The sequence below is a fragment of the Megascapheus bottae genome, chromosome X (assembly GCF_031878675.1).
Source record: "Megascapheus bottae isolate mThoBot1 chromosome X, mThoBot2.hap1, whole genome shotgun sequence".
NCBI classification, from domain to species: Eukaryota; Metazoa; Chordata; class Mammalia; order Rodentia; family Geomyidae; genus Megascapheus; species Megascapheus bottae.
The window spans coordinates 51048950-51057997 of record NC_143547.1 but is presented as its reverse complement, the minus strand read 5'-3'; the positions used below and the strand labels follow the sequence as shown (position 1 = coordinate 51057997).

Genomic DNA, 9048 nt, shown 5'->3' with positions numbered 1-9048 from the left:
ATTTAAGCAAGATTACAGACTTCAAATGCATTGTAAAAGGAACCTGTACACAATCCTTCAAAACTAGTTAAGTGACCTGGTGTTGGAAGTACCAGCCTGGTAAGTAAATACAGAACATTTGGAAAATCATCTGAAGTGTTTATTTATAAGCCAATTGTAATTACTAAGCAAAAATGAATGAAAGCTCTGGAAAATGTAAAATGGCAGAGACTTTTGCATTAAATTACAATTTATCTACAACAAGGAAGGTATAATACTGTTTTTGTAAAGTCTGTTCTAATTGGGGAGTGTGATTATGTTCTACAAGCTCACTGACAAGCAAATAAAGACTGCAGAAAGTCTAGCGTACATATGAATGAATAAATTGTGATAAAAGAAATATAAACATAGAAAAGCAACGGACAGATTCCACCGTATGAGTTTTACAAAGTTTTATGAACCTAGGCAGAGACAGTAACTGAGATATAATTAAATTTTATTTTGTCTATTTAACTGATTTTTTTTTGCCAGTCCTGGGCTTGAGCTCAGGGCCTGAGCACTGTCCTTGGGCTTTTCTCAAGGCTAGTGTTCTACCCTGAGCCACCGCACCACTTCTGGCTTTTTCTATGTATGTGGTACTGAGGAATTGAACCGGGGACCTCGTGCATGATAGGCAGGCACTCTACCACTAGGCCAAACTCCCAGCCAAATGAATTTCTGAAGATTCAAAAATATATTCATTTTTTCCCTTTTTACTGTTTCCCAGGCTTCTTTATTTAAGAATGAAGTGTTGAATAACATGGGGATTAAAATTTGAACTTCACCTTCCCGTTAACCACTGCCCCTCAAGTCCCCCCCCCCCACTTGTGCTTCCAATTCCTTCCTTAGTGAATGAAAAACTTAATCCCAAGAGCCACAGACTCCAGGTTCTCCTTCTCTAAGTTTCTCCCATTTTCTCAGTTCCCTGGTCTCTAGGAAGAGCAGGTATCTCAGTCTGAATGCATGGGAGAGCATGGAGTGGTGACAGAGACAGGGGGGAAGGTTTCTGCCTTGGAGAAAGGGACAGAGTACAGTGTGACAAAGTGAGGAGTCCCATAGCCTGGGGTTCCAAAATGGGGCCCTGGTGCCAGAGGAAAAGCTACAGGTGTGGGAAAGGAGGTCACTGCTTGATCATTTGCCCTTCTGGCGCCAGTTACGGGATCCCTCCGACCATGTCCTCCTTGAGCCCGAGCTGCTGAGCGATAATGTTGATCTGCTGCAGCATGGGTTTGGGGCACAGCAGGAACATGCTGTCCAGGCTGCCTCTCACTCGGTTCTCAATAGTTGTTGGCTTTCTCTGGCTGGCCTGCACCAGGGTCCCTGCTTTGCATATCTCCTGAAGGTTCTCATTGTTGTCAGCTTCCTCTACCCACTTCTGCAGCAGGGGCCTCAGCTTGCACATGTTCTTGAAACTAAGCTGCCTCAAAGTGGCAGATGGCAGTTTGACTAAACATCTTTCCAAAGAGAATGCCCAGGGTGAGCCCCGCATCGACCTGGGTATATCCTAGCGTGATCCTCTTCTGCTTCAGCAGCTTGCCAGATTGCTCAAATTCTTGCTGCAGATCCTTGCTCCGGGTTTTGTTCCTGTTTCTCCTCCAGCTTCACAGGGTGGGTAGTGTAGGGCCCAGGGGAAGGCACCTGGGAGTGGCTCTCCATCTCAGTTCCTACCTCACCCTCAGGGTGAAAGGTCTCCACTGCGACTTGGGGCAGTAGGCCCACTCCAATTTGAGGTGCACAGTATGCCACTCCTCCATGGAACTCAAATGGCGGAGGACAAGGCGCAATCCCCCATACCTCCGAACCTGGTCCAACCCCTAGCGCGATTCCTGGCCCAACAGGAGGGCCTGGGAAACTCAGCCAGGTATGAGGGTTCACCCAACCTGGTCCAGCCCTCCAGTCTCGTTGTCCCCACATCCTGGCTGGAGAAAGAAGGGGAAGTCAGAAGGCAGGTGTCCGGCCATAGGGAAGAAAGGCTCCCCAAGCTGGGGGCCTTGAAGAAATGAAGTCTCCTCTTTTGGTTTTTAATCAATACAGAAACATTGATTTTTTTTCTCATAGGTTCATTTGTCCTTCCTTTATCCTTTTTTTTTACCTCGTTACTTGTTTGCCCTACATGCTTTTTTCACTTCTGCCTACTTCTCTAATCTCTCTGCTTTTCAAAGTATTTATCTATATTATTATTATTATTTGCCAGTCCTGGGCCTTGAGCTCAGGGTCTTGACACTCTCCTTGGGCTTTCTCAAGAATAGAGCTCTACCACTTAATCCAAAGCATCATTTCTGGTTTTTTTTTCTATGTATGTGGTACCGAGGAATTGAACCTAGGTCATCATGTATGCTAGGCAAGCATTCTACCATTAGGCCAAACTCCCAGCCCCTGTCTATCTTTTATATCACCCTCTTCCAATACTCCATATTTCTCCCCATGTGCAATTTCATAAATATCTTCTGTGTAGCTCATCTTTAAAACACACTCTCAGGTAACATAGTCTCTGTGCTTATGGAGCTCACAGCATAGAGAACTTGATATGAACGCCATAAAACACAGCATAGAATAAATTCTAAAATAAAGAATACTCCTTGTAGCAAATGCCAAAATCTAGTTGTTTACTGAGTGTACCAAAACACAGAGAATGAGTTTATAAATCAGAGTGGAGAAAGTGATCAGAAAGACTTCTTATAGTTTATGATGCTTCTAATAAAGAAGTGATACAAGCCAAGTATGGTGGCTTATCGTTCTAATCCTAGTTTATTTGGGGGCTGAGATCATTAGGACTGCAGTTCAAGGCATTTTGGGCAAAACCTCTACATGACACTATCTCAACAATTATGACACTGTAAGTATTAAAAAGCCATGTAAAACATATGTCAAATGCATTGTAGAACTTATGCACTTACTATAACTAGAGAAGAGAGAATATGTGTAGTACAGCAAATGAACCCATATACATAGATATTGGCAAATATATATAGTATATATATAAATATACAGAATAGATAGAATATCTTTAATGTTACATTAATGTTACATTAAGAAACTTGAACTATATTCTGAAAATTAGTGATAGCCTTTGGAAATATCATAAGCCTGCATATGATAAAATCAGATTTGTGTTTGATTAAAAAAAATCACTTTAGGAGGTTGAGCATTAGTAAGCTGTACAGTCACCCTGGACAGGATAATCCATGAGACTTTTATATCCAATTAATCATCAAAGAGCCAGAAGTGGTGCTGTGGCTCAAAGGATAGAGTGCTTAGTCTTGAGCAAAATAGCTTAGGGACAGAACCCAGGCCCTAAATTCAAGCCCCAGGACAGGCACACGCACACACACACACACACACACACACACGTACATGCACACACACAAGCACATGCACACACACACATGTACATGCACACACACAAGCACATGCACACACACACACGTACATGCACACACACAAGCACATGCACACACACACACACTTTAGGATTATTATGGAGGTTAAGGTGAGAGAATTCTAAGGGTTGGGCACTGGAGCAAGAGAGAGAGGAGAATTGATGAAAGATTTATTCAAGGAAATGGAAGGACATAGCATTCAGATATATTTTAGAGATGTTGTGGTTGTGTTTTTACAAATACTGTTATGCCCTGAAAACATTTCAAGTTGATTACATCATATATACATATATGTATTACTTCACTTAGCATTAACACACGTTTTTCATAGTGAGTTCTCAGTAAATATTTTTGAACAAGTGAAAGTAATCTGAAATCAAGGAAACTGCCATGCAAAGAACAAGATAGTGGTGTTTAATATTTCCAAAATAGAGAAATTCTTTGGTGTGTGGGGTGGGGGGAGGGAGAGAAAGATACTGGTGCTTTTGGCTCACTTTTTCTGTTACAGCTGAAACTTTACCACTTTAGCCTTGTCTCCAGATTTGGCTTTTTGCTGTTTAATTAGAAATAAGATTCTCAGAAATTTGCGTTCTTAGGCTGGCTTTGAACTGTAATCCTCTATCTCAGGATCCTGATTTACTAGAATTACAAGCAGAAGACACGGGCACACAAACGCATATCTTACTTAACCAGTCATTTTAGTTACCGGAAATCTACCAGATGCATTGAAGTAAGTTGAAATTGTACTGTGTATAAAAATGGTGAATGAATTACATTGCCATTCATTGCTTTTAGTAGATAATTATCCGTTTGTAACAATTATATAAGCACTAAAATAATGGAGTGCCTTTCCTTCTTATTCCTAGAATAAATACAGTGCACATTTGACACATCTGTTGATTTAGACAAGAATGAGTAGAAGAAAAAAAAATCTCATAGCTGTCATCATAAAGAGTAGGCTATTGCCAAAATTGAAATTAATGCACAGTACTGTATCATAAAAGTGTGTGTGTGTGCGCGTGTGTGTGTGTAAGTACATAAAAGGGAAAAAGAAACTGAACTGTATTCCAGTCTCAGCAATACAGTAAAACATTTTTATGTGTGTACTGGTCCTAGGGCTTGAACTTAGGGTCTATGGATTGTCTCCAAATTTTGTTGCTCAAGAACAGCATTCTATCACTGGACCCGCAGCTCTACTTCTAGCTTTTTGTAGTAAGGGTGCCACAGACTTTTCCTCTTGGGCAATTTTTAACTGTGATCCTCATATCTTAGCCTCCTCAGCACTGAGGATTACAGGTAGAAGCATCAGCACATGGCAAAACTTTGGAGCCCAATTCTCCGAGCTTCAGTTTTATCATCTGAAAATAAAGTTTATATTAGATCAAGTTTAGCAGCTTCTGTCTCCCATATGAAAAAGAAAAATGATCTTCCCCAACATTTTCTATTAAGTCTGATTCTCATATACAGTTAAAGATAGAAAATGGAGGAAAAGCATATAAAGTACTTGCATGACTAGAGACATGGTTCAACAGTTTATGTCAGCCCTGCAAGCACAAGGTCCAGAATTTAAACCCAGTACCACCATTGAAAGAACACCTATTATATAGCCAGGCTGTGGCTCAAGTGGTAGAGCATTAACCTTGAGCAAAAAAAGCCCAGGGACAGTATCAAAGGAATGCCACCAAAAAACAAACTGAAAAAATGACAAAAGGGCTTCCTATTCTATAATGATTAATTTAGTGACATAAAAATATATAAAACAAAGCAAAACAGCAAATAACTATGTACTGTTCCAAAAGAGACAAAATATTTTAGCAATATTTCTCAAAAAATGGAAATTGATAATATATTTGCAAAAGAGTGATTCTAAAGAAACTCAATGAGATACAAGAAAACAGACAATTCAATGAAATTAGGAGCATCTGATCTGAACTACAAGTTCAATAAAGAGATAGATTGTTTAAAAAAATAAAAATTTCATTCCAAAGACTTGAAGAAATGAAATAAAAATATACTTGAGTACCTCAATAGTGGGTTAGAAAAGACAAAAGAATTTGTGAACTTGAGGACAAACATTCTGAAGTAACCAGTCAGACAAAAGAAATGAAGAAAGCTTGTGCTGTTTACAGCTACTTTCACAGTTCTCAGCTGTGAAAATCTTAAACTCTTTTTTTCTAAAACCAGGAAAAAAATCAGGATATGCATTCTCCTCAGTTCTTGTCATCAGAGTACTAAAAATCTCACTCAGAACAGTTGGGAAGAAAAATACTAGCAGTAACTCAAAAAGAAGAAAAACTGTTTCCAGGTATCATATATATGAACTTTCAAAACTCAAAAATGTTATATTTTATATGGTTTAATATTAATATCATGTTAATTTTATACAGTTTAATATGATAAATATTATAAATCGCAACTACCCTTGCAGAGACTCCAGGTTCTCCTTCCTTAGCTTCTCCCATTTTCTCGGTTTCCTGGTCTCTAGGAAGAGCAGGTATCTTAGTCTGAATGCATGATAGAGCCCATAGTAGCATTGTCCAAATTGACCTATAGAATCTGTGTAATCCTTATCAAAACTACATTTTCCACACAAATAGAAAAGCAATCTTAAAATTAGTATAAAACCCCCAGTGTCACAGAATCCCAAAATAATTTTGAACAAGAACAAGAACAACAACAACAACAACAAATTTAAAAGCATCACAGTTCCTGGTTTTACAATTATATTACAAACCAATCTTAATCAGCATGACCAAAGAATTAAAATTTGGAGGACAGAATTAAAGCCATGCAGATATGGGAAACCAAGGCATTCAATAATATGTATTAGGAAAATGGCAGTCTTCAATGAAATGTTGGGTAAATTGTATACTTACATGGAGAACAAAACTAGACCATTCCTTTATATTTTAAACAAGAATCAAGTCAACATGTTAAAACATTTTATTGTAAGATATGTAAGTTGTATAGTTGAAGAAAATATGGTGAAAAAGCTTCTTGACAAGATTTTTATGGATATAACCTTACAGGCACAGGCAATAAAAGCCAAAATAAATAAGAAAGGATCACCTCAAGCCAAGTAAGTTCCTCATAGCAAATGAAAGAGTCAACAAAAATGAAAAAGCAGCCCTCAAAACAGGAGAAAATATTCGCAAGCTGTCCACGTGGTATAAGATTGATATCTAAACTACACAAGGAGGTAATAAAAGTTTGTACCAGATAAAAGTAAAAAGAAACCTCTCATCCAGCACAAAGGCTCATGTCATTCATTCTAGCTACTTGTGGAGATGGATGGAATCAAGGCCAATCAGGCAAAATGTCCTCAGACTTCATCTCCATCAATGACCACATGTTCTAATCCGGGCCTATTTTCCTCCCTTGAGGGAATCACAATTATCGGGCATAGTGACCCTCACCTGTCATCTCTAGTGACATAAAGAAGCATAACTAGGAGGAGAGAAGCACAGATGAGGCCCAGCATAAAGTGAAACCCTTCTCTGAAAGTAACCAATGGGAAAAGGGATTGGCAATATGGCTCAGGTGGTAGGGCAACTGCCTACAAAATACAAGTACAAAAATATGTACTCACACAGTACAATGAGTATGGAATTCAGGGCTTTCTGAATGTTAGACACTGAGCTACATTCCCAGATATCAAAGGAAGAAGAAAAAATAAGAATAAGGGAGTTTTGTGAAAGCTAGGGAGGTACAGGATGACTTTAGCCTTGATGTTGATAGTGCATACATAGTGTTTCCAAACTCATCAGCACATGTACATTGAAAACACATCGATTTTGTTGATTAATCCGACCACGGTAGTTTGGGTTTTAGTGATTATTTTGACACTTTTGCTTAGCATAAACTATTCATGCAAGGGAAATTCACTTGGATTTGTCTGTATATGAACATAATGTGCTTTGATCAAATCCATCCCCTCCATCACTCAGACTCATCCTCCTCCCTCGTTCCAAACCAATCTTAACAAGTTTCATTTCTCCATCTCCTTCCCCTTCCCACTGTATCCCTGTCCCCACATGGCCTGTTTTATATTTCTAACATTTTTTATATATGCTAATAATGTGACATCACTCACTTAAGCCACAGGGACCTTTTTGTTCCTAAGTAGGTGGCAGAAGCGCAAATAGTTCTCTTCACCATCACCGGAGCACTAGTAGTGAAAATTTGCTGGCAGAATTAGGAATAATGCAAACCTTTTGTTTGTTTCTTTGCATGTATTGATATCTACCATGCTATTCTTGAGATTATTGAATAGATTATTGAGATAAAATAGAACTCAATTATATGTCAATGAAAACCTTTCTACAGTTTTGTAAAGAAGCACGAGACATTTCAATCCCCAGAGCAAATGGCTCTTTTCTCCTGAAGATTATAAAATAATATTCTTCTAAATTATATAAATATATATTCACCTTTCTGTTTTTTTATTGTCTTGATCTTTTGTGTTTGGCATTATTGTTATCCCTTATAATCCTATTTGTTCTGTTCCTGTAAGGATGAGAAAAGCACATAAAATAATGTTCGAGATATGTAAGGCTAGCATTATAGAGAATGTATGTATTATTTTTATGAAAATTATTCACTAAGATTATTTTTTAACAATTTTCAATTATTTTTCAAAATGCATATGTGATCTTGAATTGATGGATTTAGTATCTTCCCATTCCTTAGGCACTAAAGATCTCAAGAAAATCTGGCTGCCACTGGCCACTAGAGGGCAGCAAAAGACTGGAATGGGCAATAATATGATCAGTTTGTGCAAGCAACTGAAATAAAGATGTTGACAGGCAGTTTTGGTCATGAGGAAAAGGCCCCAGACTGTCCTACAGAGGACTGTAAGTTTGGAACATAAAGTTGCTACAATTCAAAGGGTCAGAAATAGACGAAACAAGGACTTTAGCAACATGATTTTAAGAAGAAAATAAGAACCAAAGAATCAGTCCCAGTTCAAATTAGATTATTAATTACATTTAGATTACAGCCAAAACTATAATAAAATCAAAACAAACATGATGGAAGAATGGAAACAAGACATAAGGTGAAGAAGTGATCAGATCACTAAACCATGCAGTGGTTGCCCAACATTTTATAAGGGAGCTCTATCTCATATTGAAGCAGTACTATTTTGTAAGTGATCCTTAGAAACAGTTTCTAAACTACCACAGCTCAGCCACTTTTGACAGTCTGATACTTTTCTTTCCTTGGGTTCATGCTTGAGGAATGGAGGCAGCTTTAGTGGTGGCTTTTTTGTTTTGAAAACTGATGAACAAGCTAGATAGCACTGAAGTTTGGTACAAAATCTGTTGCCACAGAAATGTATCAGAATTAAGACAAACCTGCTTTCAGTAACCAGGCAGTGTCCCTGACTCCACCAGTATGGGAACACAAAACAGTAAATCAACTTATATTAGGAAAGACTGGGAGCTGTATCAGACCTAAAATAATAGGCAATGTAAGCAGAACCCAGGAATCAAGAGCTAAAGTGGACATTGCTTGGATTTTAAATGGAGAAGGCTGTGACAAATCATGTCCTAACTGCATCTCAATTTACTTAGAATTTACCCCTTCTGTGTCAAGTATTGTATTAGCGAGACATTCCTGCACCCACTTCCCATGTGGGAACTGAAAGGAT

At 38.3% G+C, this 9048-nt stretch overlaps 1 pseudogene; it reads right to left on the bottom strand.

The window, feature by feature from the left end:
- Positions 1-968: 968 nt before the first annotated feature.
- LOC150041077 (POU domain, class 5, transcription factor 1 pseudogene) lies at positions 969-1979 on the bottom strand (annotated as a pseudogene).
- Positions 1980-9048: the final 7069 nt, after the last annotated feature.